Source organism: Oncorhynchus gorbuscha, linkage group LG19, assembly GCF_021184085.1.
Source record: "Oncorhynchus gorbuscha isolate QuinsamMale2020 ecotype Even-year linkage group LG19, OgorEven_v1.0, whole genome shotgun sequence".
In the NCBI taxonomy this organism is placed as follows: domain Eukaryota; kingdom Metazoa; phylum Chordata; class Actinopteri; order Salmoniformes; family Salmonidae; genus Oncorhynchus; species Oncorhynchus gorbuscha.
The window spans coordinates 6,054,652-6,077,215 of NC_060191.1; the positions used below are offsets into that span (position 1 = coordinate 6,054,652).

The 22,564-nt window shown below is 50.6% G+C and overlaps 1 pseudogene across 1 annotated transcript in view; it reads right to left on the bottom strand.

Moving 5' to 3' along the window:
* The window catches only part of LOC124005009, a 34,820-nt pseudogene extending 21,827 nt beyond the window's left edge, over positions 1-12,993 (bottom strand). The window contains exons 1-2 of the transcript XR_006833549.1: positions 12,937-12,993; positions 6,236-6,338 (exon numbers count right to left, since the gene is read on the bottom strand). The product of XR_006833549.1 is annotated as an epsin-1-like (transcript). The remainder of the gene's footprint in view (positions 1-6,235; positions 6,339-12,936) is intronic.
* Positions 12,994-22,564: the final 9,571 nt, after the last annotated feature.

Consider the following 22,564-nt stretch of genomic DNA (forward strand, 5'->3'; position numbering starts at 1 on the left):
GGAGAGAGAGAGAGAGAGAGGGGGGGGAGAGAGAGAGAGACAGAGACAGGAGGGAGAGAGAGAGAGAGAGAGAGACAGGGGGGAGAGAGAGAGAGAGAGACAGGGGGAGAGAGAGAGAGAGAGACAGGGGGAGAGAGAGAGAGAGACAGGGGGAGAGAGAGAGAGAGACAGGGGACGGAGAGAGAGAGAGAGACAGGGGACGAGAGAGAGAGAGAGACAGGGGGAGAGAGAGAGAGAGACAGACAGGGGGAGAGAGAGAGAGAGACAGGGGACGGAGAGAGAGAGAGACAGGGGACGGAGAGAGAGAGAGAGAGAGAGAGAGAGAGAGGGGGGAGAGAGAGAGAGAGACACAGGGGGGGGAGAGAGAGAGAGACAGGGGGAGAGAGAGAGAGACACAGGGGGAGAGAGAGAGAGACACAGGGGGGGGAGAGAGAGAGAGACACAGGGGGAGAGAGAGAGAGAGACACAGGGGGGAGAGAGAGAGAGAGACACAGGGGGGGAGAGAGAGAGAGAGACACAGGGGGGGGAGAGAGAGAGACACAGGGGGAGAGAGAGAGAGAGACACAGGGGGAGAGAGAGAGAGAGAGACACAGGGGGAGAGAGAGAGAGACAGGGGGGGAGAGAGAGAGAGACAGGGGGGAGAGAGAGAGAGAGAGAGAAAGGGGGGGAGAGAGAGAGAGAGAGAAAGGGGGGAGAGAGAGAGAGAGAGAGACAGGGGGAGAGAGAGAGAGACAGGGGGAGAGAGAGAGAGAGAGACAGGGGGGAGAGAGAGAGAGAGACAGGGGGGGAGAGAGAGAGAGAGACAGGGGGGGGAGAGAGAGACAGAGAGAGAGAGAGAGAGAGAGAGAGACAGGGACGGAGAGAGAGAGAGAGAGAGAGAGGGGGGAGAGAGAGAGAGAGAGAGGGGGGGAGAGAGAGAGAGAGACAGAGAGAGAGAGAGAGAGAGGGGGGGAGAGAGAGAGAGACAGAGAGAGAGAGAGAGAGAGAGGGGGGAGAGAGAGAGAGAGAGAGAGACAGACAGCGGGGGAGAGAGAGAGAGAGACAGCGGGGGAGAGAGAGAGAGAGACAGCGGGGGAGAGAGAGAGAGAGACAGCGGGGGGGAGAGAGAGAGAGAGACAGCGGGGGGAGAGAGAGAGAGAGACAGCGGGGGGAGAGAGAGAGAGAGAGAGAGAGAGAGAGAGAGAGAGGGAGAGAGAGAGACCAGGGAGAGAGAGAGACCAGGGAGAGAGAGAGAGAGACCAGGGACAGAGAGAGAGAGAGACCAGGGACAGAGAGAGAGAGAGACCAGGGACAGAGAGAGAGAGAGACCAGGGACAGAGAGAGAGAGAGACCAGGGACAGAGAGAGAGAGAGACCAGGGACAGAGAGAGAGAGAGACCAGGGACAGAGAGAGACCAGGGACAGAGAGACCAGGGACAGGGGGAGAGAGAGACCAGGGACAGGGGGAGAGAGACCAGGGACAGGGGGGAGAGAGACCAGGGACAGGGGGAGAGAGAGACCAGGGACAGGGGGAGAGAGAGAGAGAGAGAGACCAGGGACAGGGGAGAGAGAGAGAGAGAGAGACCAGGGACAGGGGAGAGAGAGAGAGAGAGACCAGGGACAGGGGGGAGAGAGAGAGAGAGAGACCAGGGACAGGGGGGAGAGAGAGAGAGAGACCAGGGACAGGGGGGAGAGAGAGAGACCAGGGACAGGGGGGAGAGAGAGAGAGACCAGGGACAGGGGGGAGAGAGAGAGAGAGACCAGGGACAGGGGGGAGAGAGAGAGAGACCAGGGAGGGAGAGAGAGAGACCAGGGAGGGAGAGAGAGAGAGACCAGGGGAGGGAGAGAGAGAGACCAGGGAGGGAGAGAGAGAGAGACCAGGGAGGGAGAGAGAGAGAGACCAGGGGAGGAGAGAGAGAGAGACCAGGGAGGAGAGAGAGAGAGAGAGACCAGGGAGGGAGGAGAGAGAGAGAGACCAGGGAGGGAGAGAGAGAGAGACCAGGGAGGGAGAGAGAGAGAGAGACCAGGGAGAGAGAGAGAGAGAGACCAGGGAGGGAGAGAGAGAGAGAGACCAGGGAGGGAGAGAGAGAGAGAGACCAGGGAGAGAGAGAGAGAGAGACCAGGGAGAGAGAGAGAGAGAGACCAGGGAGAGAGAGAGAGAGAGACCAGGGAGAGAGAGAGAGAGAGACCAGGGAGAGAGAGAGAGAGAGACCAGGAGAGAGAGAGAGAGAGACCAGGGAGAGAGAGAGAGAGAGACCAGGGAGAGAGAGAGAGAGAGACCAGGGAGAGAGAGAGAGAGAGACCAGGGAGAGAGAGAGAGAGACCAGGGAGAGAGAGAGAGAGAGACCAGAGAGAGAGAGAGAGAGACCAGGGGGGAGAGAGACCAGGGACAGGGGGAGAGAGAGATAGAGAGACCAGGGAGAGAGAGAGACCAGGGAGAGAGAGAGAGAGAGAGACCAGGGACAGAGAGAGAGAGAGAGAGACCAGGGACAGAGAGAGAGAGACCAGGGAGAGAGAGAGAGAGAGAGAGAGAGACCAGGGACAGAGAGAGAGAGAGACCAGGGACAGAGAGAGAGAGAGACCAGGGAGAGAGAGAGAGAGAGACCAGGGAGAGAGAGAGAGAGAGACCAGGGAGAGAGAGAGAGACCAGGGAGAGAGAGAGAGAGAGACCAGGGAGAGAGAGGGAGAGACCAGGGAGAGAGAGAGAGAGAGACCAGGGAGAGAGAGAGAGAGAGACCAGGGAGAGAGAGAGAGAGAGACCAGGGAGAGAGAGAGAGAGAGACCAGGGAGAGAGAGAGACCAGGGAGAGAGAGAGACCAGGGGAGAGAGAGACCAGGGACCAGGGAGAGAGAGAGACCAGGGACAGGGGGGGAGAGAGACCAGGGACAGGGGGAGAGAGAGACCAGGGACAGGGGGAGAGAGAGACCAGGGACAGGGGGAGAGAGAGACCAGGGACAGGGGGGAGAGAGAGACCAGGGACAGGGGGGAGAGAGAGACCAGGGACAGGGGGGAGAGAGAGACCAGGGACAGGGGGAGAGAGAGACCAGGGACAGGGGGAGAGAGAGACCAGGGACAGGGGGAGAGAGAGACCAGGGACAGGGGGAGAGAGAGACCAGGGACAGGGGGAGAGAGAGACCAGGGACAGGGGGGAGAGAGAGACCAGGGACAGGGGGGGAGAGAGAGACCAGGGACAGGGGGGAGAGAGAGACCAGGGACAGGGGGGACAGAGAGACCAGGGACAGGGGGACAGAGAGACCAGGGACAGGGGGACAGAGAGACCAGGGACAGGGGGACAGAGAGACCAGGGACAGGGGGACAGAGAGACCAGGGACAGGGGGACAGAGAGACCAGGGACAGGGGGGGACAGAGAGACCAGGGACAGGGGGGGGACAGAGAGACCAGGGACAGGGGGGGACAGAGAGACCAGGGACAGGGGGACAGAGAGACCAGAGACAGGGGGGACAGAGAGACCAGGGACAGGAGAAAGAGAGACCAGGGACAGGAGAAAGAGAGACCAGGGACAGGAGAGGGAGGGAGGGAGAGAGACCAGGGACAGGAGGGGGAGAGGGGGAGACCAGGGACAGGGGGAGAGGGGAGGGAGACCAGGGACAGAGAGAGACCAGGGACAGGGGGAGAGAGACCAGGGACAGGGGGAGAGAGACCAGGGACAGGGGGAAGGGGGCGGGGGTCAGAGAGAGACCAGGGATGGGGGGGAGAGACCAGGGACAGGGGGGGAGAGAGAGACCAGGGACAGGGGGGGAGAGAGAGACCAGGGACAGGGGGAGAGAGAGACCAGGGACAGGGGGGAGAGAGAGACCAGGGACAGGGGGGAGAGAGAGACCAGGGACAGGGGGGAGAGAGAGACCAGGGACAGGGGGAGAGAGAGACCAGGGACAGGGGGGAGAGAGAGACCAGGGACAGGGGGAGAGAGAGACCAGGGACAGGGGGGGAGAGAGAGACCAGGGACAGGGGGGAGAGAGAGACCAGGGACAGGGGGAGAGAGAGACCAGGGACAGGGGGGGGGAGAGAGAGACCAGGGACAGGGGGAGAGAGAGACCAGGGACAGGGGGGGGGAGAGAGAGACCAGGGACAGGGGGGAGAGAGAGACCAGGGACAGGGGGAGAGAGAGACCAGGGACAGGGGGAGAGAGAGACCAGGGACAGGGGGGAGAGAGAGACCAGGGACAGGGGGAGAGAGAGACCAGGGACAGGGGGAGAGAGAGAGACCAGGGACAGGGGGGAGAGAGAGAGACCAGGGACAGGGGGGAGAGAGAGACCAGGGACAGGGGGGGAGAGAGAGACCAGGGACAGGGGGGGAGAGAGAGACCAGGGACAGGGGGAGAGAGAGACCAGGGACAGGGGGAGAGAGAGACCAGGGACAGGGGGAGAGAGAGACCAGGGACAGGGGGAGAGAGAGACCAGGGACAGGGGGAGAGAGAGACCAGGGACAGGGGGGGAGAGAGAGACCAGGGACAGGGGGAGAGAGAGACCAGGGACAGGGGGAGAGAGAGACCAGGGACAGGGGGGAGAGAGAGACCAGGGACAGGGGGGACAGAGAGACCAGGGACAGGGGGGACAGAGAGACCAGAGACAGGGGGGGGACAGAGAGACCAGGGACAGGAGAAGGAGAGACCAGGGACAGGAGAAAGAGAGACCAGGGACAGGAGAGGGAGGGGAGGGAGAGAGACCAGGGACAGGAGGGGAGAGGGGAGGGAGACCAGGGACAGGGGAGAGGGGAGGGAGACCAGGGAGGGACAGAGAGACCAGGGACAGGGGGGAGAGGGGAGAGAGAGACCAGGGACAGAGAGAGACCAGGGACAGGGGGGAGGACAGAGACCAGGGACAGGGGGAGAGAGACCAGGGACAGGGGGAGAGAGACCAGGGACAGGGGGGAGAGAGACCAGGGACAGGGGGAGAGAGACCAGGGACAGAGAGAGACCAGGGATGGGGGGGGGGGGGGGGGGGGAGAGAGACCAGGGACAGGGGGGGGGCAGAGAGGCCAGGGATGGGGGGAAGAGAGACCAGGGACGGGGGGTGGGGGAGAGAGAGAACAGGGACGGGGGGTGGGGGAGAGAGAGACCAGGGACAGGGACAGGGGGAGAGAGACCAGGGACAGGGGGAGAGAGACCAGGGACGGGGGGAGAGAGACCAGGGACGGGGGGAGAGAGACCAGGGACGGGGGGAGAGGGGGCAGAGAGACCAGGGACGGGGGGGACAGAGAGACCAGGGACAGGGGGACAGAGAGAGACCAGGGGGAGAGAGAAACCAGGGACAAGGGGGTGGGGGAGAGAGAGACCAGGGACAGGGGGGACAGGGGGGAGAGACCAGGGACGGGGGGTGGGGGAGAGAGGGAGACCAGGGACGGGGGGTGGGGGAGAGAGAGAGACCAGGGACAGGGGGCGTGGGGGGGAGAGAGAGAGAGACCAGGGACGGGGGGAGGTGGGGGAGAGAGAGACCAGGGACGTTTTTTTAAGAACAAATTCTTATTTACAATGACGGCCTACAGGGGAACAGTGGGTTAACTGTTCAGGGGTAGAAGAACATATTTTTTACCTTGTGTCAGCTCGGTAATTCGATCGAGCAACCTTTCGGTTACTTGCCCAACGCTCTAACCACTAGGCTACCTGACGCCCCAAAAGCACTCAACATTGAACAATCTAAGGTGTGATTTATTGATCAATGAATTGATTAATCAACTGGTAGTTTATATCAAGACAGACTATTCATTCCCTTGGCAAGCTCAAGTCAACAAAATATATTACGATACAAAGCTCCCGACTAAACATGTAAAAACAGACAAAACAATTATGCAAAGTACTTTAATCAAATGAACCCCCTGATAAGTCCACAGCCGTGATCGTAAGTCACCTTAACTGATCATCTCTTCTACTCTCTGGGGTGTGGAGATGAAGTGATGATAAACAGGCTGGACAGAATCATCATGATGAATGGATAACACGATTACATTAACCCAAATAGCAAGAGGTGGAGATACAGGGAGTACACAGTGGAATGTATTCTTTGGTAAGTAGTTAATAGTTAAGAGTAGTTAAGACAGAAATAAGGGAGGAGAGGAAGAAAGAGTTGGAGAGGGAGGAAGCAGAGGCGGGGAAGACTGAGGTGAGATGGCCTTGAACGAAGTGATGAAGATAGGAGGAAGAGGACAATGGGTAAGAGAAGAATAAAAAATAAAGGTGTGAGGTGTGGGTGGAAAAGTGGTTGGAGAGGAAGAGAAAATAGGGAAGAGGACGAACGAACCTTGATCTCTGCCTCTGAGAAGTTGTGGACAATGTTCTTCACTTGTCGCCGTAGCGATGAGGTCGACATGGCAACCGTCTGGCTGTCGGTTTCTACGGAAAATCTGCCCCACACAGAGAAATCGAGGGGTTGTAAAACAGTTAATACAACACAAAACAAATAGCAGCCAGGGCAAAGTGTACAGTGAGTTAATACACAGAGAGAGGAGAGGAGCCAAACTCTGAGGAAAAGAAACAAGTAGACAAAAAGAAAAGCAGCAACAGAGAGAGAGAGAGAGACATTGAGAGAGAGACATCGAGAGGGAGGGAGAGAGAGAGAGATCGAGAGAGATCGAGAGAGAGAGAGAGAGAGGGAGAGAGAGGGAGAGAGATCGAGAGGGAGGGAGAGAGAGAGAGATCGAGAGGGAGGGAGAGAGAGAGAGAGATCGAGAGGGAGGGAGATCGAGAGATCGAGAGGGAGGGAGATCGAGAGATCGAGAGGGGAGAGAGAGAGAGATCGAGAGGGAGAGAGAGAGATCGAGAGAGATCGAGAGAGATCGAGAGAGAGAGAGAGAGAGAGAGAGAGAGAGAGAGGGAGAGAGAGAGATCGAGAGGGAGGGAGAGAGAGATCGAGAGGGAGGGAGAGATCGAGAGGGAGGGAGAGAGAGAGATCGAGAGGGAGGGAGAGAGAGATATCGAGAGGGAGGGAGAGAGAGATATCGAGAGGGAGGGAGAGAGAGAGATATCGAGAGGGAGGGAGAGAGAGATATCGAGAGGGAGGGAGAGAGAGATATCGAGAGGGAGGGAGAGAGAGATATCGAGAGGGAGGGAGAGAGAGAGAGATCGAGAGGGAGGGAGAGAGAGAGAGAGATCGAGAGGGAGGGAGAGAGAGAGAGATCGAGAGAGAGATCGAGAGGGGAGAGAGAGAGAGATCGAGAGGGGAGAGAGAGAGAGAGATCGAGAGGGGAGAGAGAGAGAGATCGAGAGGGGAGAGAGAGAGAGAGATCGAGAGGGGAGAGAGAGAGAGAGAGAGATCGAGAGGGGAGAGAGAGAGAGAGAGAGAGAGAGAGAGAGAGAGAGAGAGAGAGATCGAGAGGGGAGAGAGAGATCGAGAGGGGAGAGAGAGATCGAGAGGGGAGAGAGAGATCGAGAGGGGAGAGAGAGAGAGAGAGGGGAGAGAGAGAGAGATCGAGAGGGAGAAATCGAGAGGGAGAAATCGAGAGGGAGAAATCGAGAGGGAGAAATCGAGAGGGAGAAATCGAGAGGGAGAAATCGAGAGGGAGAAATCGAGAGGGAGAAATCGAGAGGGAGAAATCGAGAGGGAGAAATCGAGAGGGAGAGATCGAGAGGGAGAGATCGAGAGGGAGAGATCGAGAGGGAGGGAGAGATCGAGAGAGATCGAGAGAGAGATCGAGAGAGAGAGAGAGAGAGATCGAGAGAGAGAGAGAGAGAGAGAGAGATCGAGAGGGAGGGAGAGATCGAGAGGGAGGGAGAGATCGAGAGGGAGGGAGAGATCGAGAGGGGAGAGAGAGAGAGAGATCGAGAGGGGAGAGAGAGAGAGAGATCGAGAGGGGAGAGAGAGAGAGAGATCGAGAGGGGAGAGAGAGAGAGAGATCGAGAGGGGAGAGAGAGAGAGAGATCGAGAGGGGAGAGAGAGAGAGAGAGAGAGAGAGATCGAGAGGGGAGAGAGAGAGAGAGAGAGAGAGAGAGAGGGGAGAGAGAGATCGAGAGGGGAGAGAGAGAGAGAGAGGTCGAGAGGGAGAAATCGAGAGGGAGAAATCGAGAGGGAGAAATCGAGAGGGAGAAAACGAGAGGGAGAAATCGAGAGGGAGAAATCGAGAGGGAGAAATCGAGAGGGAGAGATCGAGAGGGAGAGATCGAGAGGGAGGGAGAGATCGAGAGAGATCGAGAGAGAGATCGAGAGAGAGAGATCGAGAGATCGAGAGAGAGAGATCGAGAGATCGAGAGAGAGAGAGATCGAGAGAGAGAGAGATCGAGAGGGAGAAATCGAGAGGGAGAAATCGAGAGGGAGAAATCGAGAGGGAGAAATCGAGAGGGAGAAATCGAGAGGGAGAAATCGAGAGGGAGAAATCGAGAGGGAGAAATCGAGAGGGAGAAATCGAGAGGGAGAAATCGAGAGGGAGAAATCGAGAGGGAGAAATCGAGAGGGAGAGATCGAGAGGGAGAGATCGAGAGGGAGGGAGAGATCGAGAGAGATCGAGAGAGAGATCGAGAGAGAGAGATCGAGAGATCGAGAGATCGAGAGAGAGAGAGAGAGAGAGAGAGAGAGAGAGAGAGAGAGAGAGAGGGAGGGAGAGATCGAGAGGGAGGGAGAGATCGAGAGGGAGGGAGAGATCGAGAGGGAGGGAGAGATCGAGAGGGAGGGAGAGATCGAGAGGGAGGGAGAGATCGAGAGGGAGGGAGAGATCGAGAGGGAGGGAGAGATCGAGAGGGAGGGAGAGATCGAGAGGGAGGGAGAGATCGAGAGGGAGGGAGAGATCGAGAGGGAGGGAGAGATCGAGAGGGGAGGGAGAGATCGAGAGGGAGGGAGAGATCGAGAGGGAGGGAGAGATCGAGAGGGGGAGAGATCGAGAGGGGGAGAGATCGAGAGGGAGGGAGAGATCGAGAGGGGGAGAGATCGAGAGGGGGAGAGATCGAGAGGGGGGAGAGATCGAGAGGGAGGGAGAGATCGAGAGGAGGGAGAGATCGAGAGAGATCGAGAGAGATCGAGAGAGAGAGAGATCGAGAGAGAGAGATCGATCGAGAGAGATCGAGAGAGAGAGAGAGATCGAGAGAGAGAGAGAGAGATCGAGAGAGAGAGAGAGAGATCGAGAGAGAGAGAGAGAGATCGAGAGAGAGAGAGAGAGATCGAGAGGGAGAGATCGAGAGGGAGAGATCGAGAGGGAGAGATCGAGAGGGAGAGATCGAGAGGGAGAGATCGAGAGGGAGAGATCGAGAGGGAGAGATCGAGAGGGAGGGAGAGATCGAGAGAGATCGAGAGAGAGATCGAGAGAGAGAGATCGAGAGATCGAGAGATCGAGAGAGAGAGAGAGAGAGAGAGAGAGAGATCGAGAGGGGAGAGAGAGAGAGAGAGAGAGAGAGAGAGGGGAGAGAGAGATCGAGAGGGGAGAGAGAGAGAGAGAGGTCGAGAGGGAGAAATCGAGAGGGAGAAATCGAGAGGGAGAAATCGAGAGGGAGAAAACGAGAGGGAGAAATCGAGAGGGAGAAATCGAGAGGGAGAAATCGAGAGGGAGAGATCGAGAGGGAGAGATCGAGAGGGAGGGAGAGATCGAGAGAGATCGAGAGAGAGATCGAGAGAGAGAGATCGAGAGATCGAGAGAGAGAGATCGAGAGATCGAGAGAGAGAGAGATCGAGAGAGAGAGAGATCGAGAGGGAGAAATCGAGAGGGAGAAATCGAGAGGGAGAAATCGAGAGGGAGAAATCGAGAGGGAGAAATCGAGAGGGAGAAATCGAGAGGGAGAAATCGAGAGGGAGAAATCGAGAGGGAGAAATCGAGAGGGAGAAATCGAGAGGGAGAAATCGAGAGGGAGAAATCGAGAGGGAGAGATCGAGAGGGAGAGATCGAGAGGGAGGGAGAGATCGAGAGAGATCGAGAGAGAGATCGAGAGAGAGAGATCGAGAGATCGAGAGATCGAGAGAGAGAGAGAGAGAGAGAGAGAGAGAGAGAGAGAGAGAGAGAGAGAGGGAGGGAGAGATCGAGAGGGAGGGAGAGATCGAGAGGGAGGGAGAGATCGAGAGGGAGGGAGAGATCGAGAGGGAGGGAGAGATCGAGAGGGAGGGAGAGATCGAGAGGGAGGGAGAGATCGAGAGGGAGGGAGAGATCGAGAGGGAGGGAGAGATCGAGAGGGAGGGAGAGATCGAGAGGGAGGGAGAGATCGAGAGGGAGGGAGAGATCGAGAGGGAGGGAGAGATCGAGAGGGAGGGAGAGATCGAGAGGGGGGAGAGATCGAGAGGGGGGAGAGATCGAGAGGGAGGGAGAGATCGAGAGGGGGGGAGAGATCGAGAGGGGGGAGAGATCGAGAGGGGGGGAGAGATCGAGAGGGAGGGAGAGATCGAGAGGGAGGGAGAGATCGAGAGAGATCGAGAGAGATCGAGAGAGAGAGAGATCGAGAGAGAGAGAGATCGATCGAGAGAGATCGAGAGAGAGAGAGAGATCGAGAGAGAGAGAGAGAGATCGAGAGAGAGAGAGAGAGATCGAGAGAGAGAGAGAGAGATCGAGAGAGAGAGAGAGAGATCGAGAGGGAGAGATCGAGAGGGAGAGATCGAGAGGGAGAGATCGAGAGGGAGAGATCGAGAGGGAGAGATCGAGAGGGAGAGATCGAGAGGGAGAGATCGAGAGGGAGAGATCGAGAGGGAGAGATCGAGAGGGAGAGATCGAGAGGGAGAAATCGAGAGGGAGAAATCGAGAGGGAGAAATCGAGAGGGAGAAAGGGAGGGAGAGAGGGAGCTCGAGACACATCAAGAGAGAGAGACATCAGAGAGACAAGATGAATAGGAAAACATTGTGTGAAAGAGAAATGAAACCAGCAATCAATTTTAGTGGACATAGTGCTCCTTTATGTCAACAGAGAGAGAAAGGCAGCGCACGCACACACACACACACACACACACACACACACACACACACACACACACACACACACACACACACACACACACACACACACACACACACAGGGTTTAATTGGATTTAGGCACAGTGTTTTGGGCAGGGGTGCAGCAGACTTGATGTTCTTGTCCACACATACAGTTCCAGGACAGGCATGGTTGACATTATGAAAAACTCCCAGGCCCCTACTTTCCTTTGATTCACTTTCACCATCTGACACACTTAATGCTGTCAGATGAGCATGGCGTGCAGGCTTGAACAGTGTCACTATTTTGACACCATTGAACTGTTAGTACTCTGTGGACTGTTTAGCAATGCTGTGGCATGAATACTCTTCGTGGGCTTTATTCACTTCTCTTTTTGACCTGGACTGTTGGATCTCGGAGCTTAAGAATTTCACTGTGCCCTGCAATTACATCTGCGAGCCTTTGTATGTGACTAACAAACTCATCTAATATGTAGGTACAGCATATTCCTATATGATTTGACTGTCTTCTCTGACAGAATTGTTCCAGTGCTGCTGAATGACCCTAGCAGTGTGGCCGAGCAGACTAATAAGGAGTGGAAGACCACAGGTTGTACAGTACTAATAGGAGACTAGGTTGCATAACACAGAGAGATAACCATTCCTGAAGTCAGTTTAGAGATTACTGGAGCAACGTTCCAAAGTTCATACAAGGCATCTACCAAGACCGAATGTAGATCAGGGACAAGCTTAGCCCAAATCTCTCACAATTCAACACATCAACAGGGTTCAGGCCACTTCTATGTAAAGTGAGGAAGAGATCTGAAATTCCAATTCAAGAATTGAGAAATACTAAAAAAAAGTGATATTTCCTTGAAACAGAAATATCCTGTTCTGAATTTATATGGCAATGACCTCAACCATACACATCATAATGTGGAGCACTGCATTAGCAAAGCTCCTTATCAACAGTTGAACTTGACGGTACAATAACAGAGCTACATGCTACAGGACAGGAGACGTCCGGGTGTTGTATGTAGCTCTGTTATTGTACTGTCAAGTTCAACTGTTGATAAGGAGCTTAGCTAACGCCATTTAAATATTCAGGACAGCTTACAGTGGAATAAGTATCAGAACTTCCTTGGTTTCACTGACACTAGACATACAATGTGCATTCAATGGCAGATACATTATTAGCAGATACATTATTAGCAATCAAATCCCAACATGCAATACAAATGCAACTAGCTATCTGAAGCCAGACAAACTAGGCTAGTTGGCTGAGTCTAATATAAGCTAACTACCAAACTGTTGAATTAGCTAGCAAGTTTAAAGTTATGGCGCTTACCAACCCATATTTGTGCTAACGCCAGAAAAACAAGGGCGGTGTAACGATCATGACAATGTCAGAGACACTGTGGCCACTACGCTCGTTCCCACTTGCTATCAGACAGTCACACACCCTCCTGAGCCGGAGACCCCCACCCAGTTCTCTCTCATAACAGTCTACACAGCAATTCAACACTAATGCAAACATTACCACGGGAAATAGTTGACACTACTACTGTCAAAGAACAGAATGGGAAGTGTAACGAACTTGGTTGGCAAACTTAGAAGGTCATCCAAACCAGATAAAAGGGAACACTAACTAATTGGTTAGCTAGCTATAGGCTGGCTAACGTTAGCTATCTGGTACCACCCTCCCAGCTATCAGCTGGAAAACGTTAGCTACTTACCGTTAACTCCCCTTCTCCTTGGCTTTCTCAGTTGCGAACACTTTTAACGTTTTACTATTGTGTTTGGGGTTAAGGGGAAAACGTGAAAGAGAAACCCGACTAACTAAATATAGGTATTCCTGTCACGACACTGAATGAATCATTGCTATTTACCTAGCTAGGTAGCTGAAGTAGCCAACAGTACAAATAGATGAGATAACGTTGAACCCTGTTGCTAGCAGTTCAAGTGGCAACAGAATAGGAGTGGTATTTATGATCTGATCGAGTGACACCACCATCCTTAACATAAAACTGATGGTTATGGAACGTTCACTCTGTCAATATTACTTATAACATTTAATAACTGTTGACAATTTACCATACTTAACATCTAAATTAAGTCTATACTGACCCTGTTGTAGCTCGAATGGTACAAGGAGATGGCGGAACTTCCGGTTCCGTTCCCGAATACAGGAAAGACCACACCCCTTTGCACGCCGCTCCCATCATTTAATATTTATGAACTGGGCGAAGCTACACAGTCATTATGCATTAAATAGTTTAAATTTGATCTAAATTCTAACCTATTTCATTGTCTGGATGGGAATGTAGCGCTATTTATCACACTTGTAAATAAGCTTTATACTGTAACATAATGTCAAACTGACCCTTGATGTTGATTGTTTTGTATGAAGGAACATGTGGAGCCTATAAAAGCACCCGTCAGACCTCTATAATTGTACCTGAAGTTGGGTGTTGGGTGTCGGATGAGAATGTGTGGCGTCGGATGAGAATGTGTGGCGTCGTTGCTGTGCGTAGTCTGTTTAAGAAACATTTGAGGACCAAGATAAATGTAAGTGGTGTGGTCGAATGTGTTCAAATCGAAAAAAATATATATGTTCATTTATTTAACCAGTCAGTTAAGAACAAATTCTTATTTACAACAACGGCCAAACCCCGCTGCCAGTGATGCCTCAAGCCATGAGATGCAGTGCCTTAGACTGCTGTGCCAAGCACTGAGATGCAGTGCCTTAGACTGCTGTGCCAAGCACTAGGATGTAGTGCCTTAGACTGCTGTGCCAAGCCCTGAGATGCAGTGCCTTAGACTGCTGTGCCAAGCCCTGAGATGCAGTGCCTTAGACTGCTGTGCCAAGCACTGAGATGCAGTGCCTTAGACTGATGTGCCAAGCAGTGAGATGCAGTGCCTTAGACTGCTGTGCCAAGCACTGAGATGCAGTGCCTTAGACTGCTGTGCCAAGCCCTGAGATGCAGTGCCTTAGACTGCTGTGCCAAGCCCTGAGATGCAGTGCCTTAGACTGCTGTGCCAAGCACTAGGATGTAGTGCCTTAGACTGCTGTGCCAAGCACTGAGATGCAGTGCCTTAGACTGCTGTGCCAAGCCCTGAGATGCAGTGCCTTAGACTGCTGTGCCAAGCCCTGAGATGCAGTGCCTTAGACTGCTGTGCCAAGCCCTGAGATGCAGTGCCTTAGACTGCTGTGCCAAGCCCTGAGATGCAGTGCCTTAGACTGCTGTGCCAAGCAGTGAGATGCAGTGCCTTAGACTGCTGTGCCAAGCACTGAGATGCAGTGCCTTAGACTGCTGTGCCAAGCAGTGAGATGCAGTGCCTTAGACTGCTGTGCCAAGCCCTGAGATGCAGTGCCTTAGACTGCTGTGCCAAGCCCTGAGATGCAGTGCCTTAGACTGCTGTGCCAAGCCCTGAGATGCAGTGCCTTAGACTGCTGTGCCAAGCAGTGAGATGCAGTGCCTTAGACTGCTGTGCCAAGCCCTGAGATGCAGTGCCTTAGACTGCTGTGCCAAGCAGTGAGATGCAGTGCCTTAGACTGCTGTGCCAAGCACTGAGATGCAGTGCCTTAGACTGCTGTGCCAAGCAGTGAGATGCAGTGCCTTAGACTGCTGTGCCAAGCCCTGAGATGCAGTGCCTTAAACTGCTGTGCCAAGCCCTAAGATGCAGTGCCTTAGACTGCTGTGCCAAGCAGTGAGATGCAGTGCCTTAGACTGCTGTGCCAAGCAGTGAGATGCAGTGCCTTAGACTGCTGTGCCAAGCAGTGAGATGCAGTGCCTTAGACTGCTGTGCCAAGCAGTGAGATGCAGTGCCTTAGACTGCTGTGCCAAGCCCTGAGATGCAGTGCTTTAGACTGCTGTGCCAAGCAGCGAGATGCAGTGCCTTAGACTGCTGTGCCAAGCCCTGAGATGCAGTGCCTTAGACTGCTGTGCCAAGCAGTGAGATGCAGTGCCTTAGACTGCTGTGCCAAGCAGTGAGATGCAGTGCCTTAGACTGCTGTGCCAAGCAGTGAGATGCAGTGCCTTAGACTGCTGTGCCAAGCAGTGAGATGCAGTGCCTTAGACTGCTGTGCCAAGCAGTGAGATGCAGTGCCTTAGACTGCTGTGCCAAGCAGTGAGATGCAGTGCCTTAGACTGCTGTGCCAAGCAGTGAGATGCAGTGCCTTAGACTGCTGTGCCAAGCAGTGAGATGCAGTGCCTTAGACTGCTGTGCCAAGCAGTGAGATGCAGTGCCTTAGACTGCTGTGCCAAGCAGTGAGATGCAGTGCCTTAGACTGCTGTGCCAAGCAGTGAGATGCAGTGCCTTAGACTGCTGTGCCAAGCAGTGAGATGCAGTGCCTTAGACTGCTGTGCCACTCGGGTGCCCGAGTGCAATGTTGCCAACATTCCAAATGTGTATTTTGTTAAAGGGGAAAACTGCAGTTGCTGTTCACATTTTTTGACATGATATGTACACATTCCTTCTTGAAGAATATAACTTAAAAATGCCTACAGAGCTTAGTTGAACTGTAGTAACCCATCAGAACCAAAAATATAAGCTTGTTTTACTCCAATGTTTGTAAACAAAGTAAATGTAGACAAACACTGTATAGCCTCAAAACATGGATAAAACTATAATGTTGATATCATGGATGCTTGAATGATCAGTCCTTTTATCCATAGCTCTGTCTATGGACGCAAGGAGAGGGGTTACATTTCTCCAGCCCCATCCTTCAGATCTATACAGAAACAGGTTGGGAATAGGTTTTGTTATTGTTACAACTGCAGATTTCCTCTTTATTGATTTTTTATTTCACCTTTTATTTAACTAGGCAAGCCAGTTAAGAACAACTGGTTATTCACAATCACGGCCTACCCAACCAAACCCTGACGACGCTGGGCCAATTGTGTGCCACCCTATGGGACTCCCAATCCCGGCCTACCCAACCAAACCCTGACGACGCTGGGCCAATTGTGTGCCACCCTATGGGACTCCCAATCCCGGCCTACCCAACCAAACCCTGACGACGCTGGGCCAATTGTGTGCCACCCTATGGGACTCCCAATCACGGCCTACCCAACCAAACCCTGACGACGCTGGGCCAATTGTGTGCCACCCTATGGGACTCCCAATCACGGCCTACCCAACCAAACCCTGACGACACTGGGCCAATTGTGTGCCACCCTAAGGGACTCCCAATCACGGCCTACCCAACCAAACCCTGACGACGCTGGGCCAATTGTGTGCCACCCTATGGGACTCCCAATAACGGCCTACCCAACCAAACCCTGACGACGCTGGGCCAATTGTGTGCCACCCTATGGGACTCCCAATCACGGCCTACCCAACCAAACCCTGACGACGCTGGGCCAATTGTGTGCCACCCTATGGGACTCCCAATCACGGCCTACCCAACCAAACCCTGACGACGCTGGGCCAATTGTGTGCCACCCTATGGGACTCCCAATCACGGCCTACCCAACCAAACCCTGACGACGCTGGGCCAATTGTGTGCCACCCTATGGGACTCCCAATCACGGCCTACCCAACCAAACCCTGACGACGCTGGGCCAATTGTGTGCCACCCTATGGGACTCCCAATCACGGCCTACCCAACCAAACCCTGACGACGCTGGGCCAATTGTGTGCCACCCTATAGGACTCCCAATCACGGCCGGATGTAATTGCGTTAATGTGCTTTGAGTTTATCCTGTTTGAAACAAGAAAACCTATATGTAGCCTGAATCGCTTAATAAACTTAGCTTGACTTTTTATGGTCCTTCTGTAGCTCAGTTGGTAGAGCATGGCGCTTGTAACGCCAGGGTAGTGGGTTCGATCCCCGGGACCACCCATACGTAGAATGTATGCACACATGACTGTAAGTCGCTTTGGATAAAAGCGTCTGCTAAATGGCTTTTTTTTAAATTTATTTTATTTTATTTTTTTAGCTGACTCCTGACTGTTTCCCAAACGGGCCTAGAAACCCTTATATTTAAAAAAGGATCAAATATGAATATACTTTAGTAATATAAGCATATTTCAATACTTATATTTCAAAGCATTTATCAAATACTAGCCAACACAAATAATCAAATATATATATAACCAAGGGACAGTTGACAACAAATCATTGAGATTTGTCTGACATTAATTCCAAGAGGGTTAGGCTTGTGTTGTGTGTCGCTTGACGTTCCTGCAGGCCCACTTCCTAAATTTAGCAGCAAAACCAGTGGCAAATATTGAGCTATAAATAAAATCAGCTCATATAAATCACCTCGTTGTGAATGGAATTATTCCTCTCATTCACATTCTTCACATTCAGATTCACACAGAAGTGTGTTATGTCATTTTATTGTTGCTTTGGTTTCTGCTGGTATGAATAGTAATCATTAACACCTCTCCACTCCCTCCCTGCTGAATGTCCATCAACACGAAACATCTATCCTGTCCTCCTCAGGCATGAGTCCCTGTTCATGTGCATATCATTATGAATAGTATGATCACAATAAATTGAATCATCTTTCAACAGGCACAATCCCGCAAGCGCTGTCACATCCACAGGCATCAATCACTCACATTTTTCCTTCACATTTGTAGAGCTCTTTTTACAAATACACATGGTACAGTCAGACAGTAATGTCCAGAGATCACATTTCTCAGTTCCTAACCCCATAACCTCAACCTATAACCCTAACCCAACAGGACACCTCTGAGCCTGGGACATTGTGTGTCTGGGACATGTGCATGTCTGCTGTGGGTCGCTGTGTAAATTGCCCTCAATAACACTACTGTAGCATATAGCATCCACACAGAGGTAACCTCCAGCATATTTTACAGAGATGTACAGTATAGCGTCAGAACCCAGCTGAACCATGATAATGCATGGAGGTCAACAGATCAGAGGACCATTATAAGAGCTGCTATACATGTGGGTCACAACTCCTCCTTTTATCCACTCTTTACATTGAAACCAAATATAAACTCAACATGTAAAGTGTTGGTCCCATGTTACATGAGCTGAAATAAAAGATCCCAAAAGCTTATTTATCCCACATTTTGTGAACAATTTTGTTTACATCCCTGTTAGTGAGCATATATCCTTTTCCAAGATAAACCGTCCACCTGACAGGTGTGGCATATCAAGAAGCTGATTAAACAGCATGATCATTACACAGATGCACCTGGTGCTGGGGGACAATAAAAGGACACTCTAAAATGTGCCGTTTTGTCACACAACACAATTCCACAATGTGTCAAGTTTTGAGGTTGTGTGCAATAGTCATGCTGACTGCAGGAATGTCCACCAGAGCTGTTTAAGAAAATTGAAAGCTGAAAATGTCCCAGTTATTCCATTGCCTGCATACACACCTAACATGTCACCCATTGAGCATGTTTGGGATGCTCAGGATTGACATGTACAACAGCGTGTTCCAGTTCCCGCCAATATCCAGCAACTTTGTAAAGCCATTGAAGAGGAGTCAGACAACATTCCACAGGGACAATCAACAGCCTGATCAACTCTATGCGAAGAAGATGGGTTATGCTGTATGAGACACTGACTGGTTTTCTGATCCACACCCCTACCTTTTTAAGGTATCTGTGACAAACAGTTGCATATCTGTATTTCCAGTTTCCATATTTTAACGCCTAAGGAATTGATTTAAATGGAATGATTTCCTTATATGAACTGTAACTCAGTAAAATGTTTGAAATAGTTGAATGTGGCGTTTATATTTTTGCGTTTGTATTTTTTTCACAAATACTACTGGAGTCACAGACAACAAAACTCTCTCTCTCTCTCTCTCTCTCTCTCTCTCTCTCTCTCTCTCTCTCTCTCTCTCTCTCTCTCTCTCTCTCTCTCTGTCTCTGTCTCTGTCTCTGTCTCTGTCTCTCTCTGTCTCTCCCTCTCCCCCTATGCTCTGTTAGGATTGCTGGTTACCCTTGAGAGGGTGTGGGTCCCACACTGATCAGATAGGCACATAGGAAAACACAAATATGCTTTGGTGTTTCAAAGAAATATAGTTTATGCTTGAGTTCCAATGTAAAATCCTTATTAGTGTTTCTTGAAAGGTGGGTCGGGGTAGTGATGGTAGGTTACTCTTGGGTCATGCTCTAAGATTGGATTGTGTTAGGGAGATTTTATTTTACATTACTTGATGGATCTTATGATAGTTAAAACAAGTAGGACACAATATATAACAAATGCTAACCATTCCTTTTAATGCAAAATTGATTAAGTGCAAACATAAAGTAGTTCTTATTCTGCCACTAGCAATAATTGCAGAAGGACAGGGGACAGATGAACCTGTTATACAGGTACCACAATGCTGTCATTACACGTATTTCAGTCTATTCTGAATGCTTAAACACTAACAATGATTCTTGAAGCACTATCTCTGAAACCATTAACACTTGTAGGAAACATACTTACCAAGTGTGTCAAGCTGAATGCACGTTCTCTGAAACCATTAACACTTGTAGGAAACATACTTACCAAGTGTGTCAAACTGAATGCACGTTCTCTGCTTTACACTCAGTTTGTAACTTAATAACACTCTTCTAGCAAAACTGTAAATATTGGTCTCTACATTGCTACACTATTTTGCCAATTGCCTTTCCACATTGACACATGTGAAAACACTTAGATAATGAGTTTACTTACACATCAGAGCTTGAGCACTATAAATAGGCCACAGGTAAACATTTGGTTTGGACAACAATGGAGGTCAATATTGGACAGAGAGTAAGAGGGGTGAGAACTAGAGGAGGACGAGTAGGAGGAAGAGGAGGGCGAGGAGGTGAAGAAGTAAGAGGAGGAGGAGGAAGAGGTGAAGTAGGATGGGGGAGAAGGAGAGGAAACCATTCAAATGTTTTTACAGAGCTGCAAGAAAACCAGTATCTGGTGGAAGAGGTCGACTGTTCACCCCAGAGCAGGAGACCCACATTGTAAATATGGTCATTGAAAATAACTGCATCAGACTCAGAGAACTGCAGGACCACATAATGTCAGATAACACCATATTCCAAAACGACAGAGTGAGTCTCTGCACTGTCTCGTCTACTGAAACACAATAGAATTAAGATGAAGCAGCTGTACAAAGTCCCTTTCTAAAGAAACTCAGACTGTGAAAAACAACTGAGATATGAACATGTGCAGGTAATCTATACTATCCCATCATTGGTACTGGATCTAGAAGTGGATGGTGCTACATCATATTGACTGATCCCTGTCTTTTCGTCCTGTGCTACATTGTTTTGTCTTGTCTCATTCAGAGAGTCATGGAGCTAGAAGCAGATGCAGTGTATCATAAGCTAATATATGTGGACGAGACACCGGGCCATCATCAACGCCCCGGGACAACGTGTTGGAAACATAACAATGTGTGCGGCTATTAGTCAAAACAGCGTCCTTCACCATCATGCAATCCTAGGCCCATACAACACTGCACACATTATCACATTTCTGGACACCCTCCACAACAGACTAACCCCTGATGACCAGGGGCCAGAGCAGCCCAGGTACGTTATCATCTGGGACAATGTTAGTTTCCACCGGGATGTTGTGATCCGCAATTGGTTCACAGGTCACCCACTTTTCATCGCACTCAATCTCCTCCCTACTTTTTGTTCTTGAATCCTATTGAAGAATTCTTCTCTGCATGGCGTTGGAAGGTGTACGATCGCCAGCCCCACCTACGCATACCCCTTCTACAGGCAATAGAGGAGGCTTGTGGAGACATGGGTCAGGGGTCATGCCAGGCCTGGATACAGCCCTCCAGGCCATACTTTCCATGCTGCCTAACTCAAGACAACATCACATGTCATGTGGATGAAGTCTTATGGCCAGACCCACAAAGAAGGTGAGATGAGATGTAGCTTCATTTTGTTCTGTTCTTAGTTTTCTTCTACTGCGCTTTTGTTGTTTAAGGAGTGTTAGAACATTTTGAGAGAAAAAAGAATCCCCTCATCTGTATTGATAGTGTGTTATGTTCGCATTACACATCCATACTTTACACATTTGAATACCTATGTGTATGTGTGTTTACTACATGTATGACAGAACTTGATTGCTAACTGCTATGCCCTGCACACAGCAAGAGCTAAATCCACAAGTGTTTTTCATTCATACTATCAGTCCCTAGTAGGTGATTCATGTGCTTATTCAAATGTGTACTGTATTGATGCAAAAACACAATTAAAAAAAAAAGAGTTTGAAGAGTTTTGCAAGAATTGTTTGCTTTTGCAAGAGATGTATAATGTTTTTCTGGTTTGGTATAAGGTTTTGTGGTTAGTGTGTAGGGTTTTGCAAAAGTAACCTATAGTTTGAAAGAGAGTGCCTATGCAATCAGACAAAACTGTAAAGTGCAAAAAGGCTGTCTGTACTTTACAAGTCATTTAGGAGCAGAAAGGTCTGCATCTGTCAGCAACAATGTTTTGTGAATGGAAGGAGAGAGTGTGTATGTGAGCGTACGTGTCTGCATGCTGGTGTGTGTATGAGCAAGTGTATACGGGTGTATATGTACAGTATATGCTGTGTGGGTGTGTGTGAGCGTGTGTGTACAGTTGAAGTCGGAAGTATACATACACTTAGGTTGGAGTCATTAAAACTTATTTTTCAACCATTCCACAAATTTCTTGTTAACAAACTGTAGTTTTGGCAAATCATTTTTCGGATCAGGCATCTACTTTGTGCATGACAAGTCATTTTTACAACGCCTGAAGGTACCACGTTCATCTGTACAAACAATAGTACGCAAGTATAAACACCATGGGACCACGCAGCCGTCATACCGCTCAGGAAGGAGATGCGTTCTGTCTCCTAGAGGTGAACGTACTTTGGTGCGAAAAGCGCAAATAAATCCCAGTACAACAGCAAAGGACCTTGTGAAGATGATGGAGGAAACAGGTAGAAAAGTATCTATATCCACAGAAAAACAAGTCCTATATCAACATAACCTGAAAGGCCGCTCAGCAAGGAAGAAGCCACTGCTCCAAAACCGCCATAAAAAAGCCAGACGCACGGGGGTGGCAGCATCATGTTGTGGGGGTGCTTTTCTGCATGAGGGACTGGTGCACTTTACAAAATAGATGGCATCATGAGGCAGGGAAATGATTTGGATATATTGAAGCAGCATCTAAAGACATCAGTCAGGAAGTTAAAGCTTGGTCGCAAATGGGTCTTCCAAATGGACAATGACCTCAAGCATACTTCCAAAGTTGTAGCAAAATGACTTAAGGACAACAAATCCAAGGTATTGGAGTGGCCATCACAAAGCCCTGACCTCCAATCCTATAGAAGATTTGTGGGTAGAACTGAAAAAACATGTGCGAGCAAGGAGGACTACAAACCTGACTCAGTTACACCAGCTCTGTCAGGGGGAATGGGCCAAAATTCACCCAACTTAAGCTTGTGGAAGGCTACCCAAAACGTTTAACCCTTGTTAAGCAACTTAAAGGCAATGCTACCAAATACTAATTGAGTGTATAACTTCTGACCCACTGGGAATGTGATGAAAGAAATAAAAGCTGAAATATATCATTCTCTCTACTATTATTCTGACATTTCACATTCTTAAAATAAAGTGGTGATCCTAACTGACCTAAGACAGGGAATTGTTACTAGGATTAAATGTCAGGAATTGTGAAACACTGAGATCAAATGTATTTGGCTAAGGAGTATGTAAACTTCCGACTTCAAATGTATGTGAAATTAAATTAAATTAAAGCAGAGTAGGCCGGGTGTCCAATCATAGGTAGT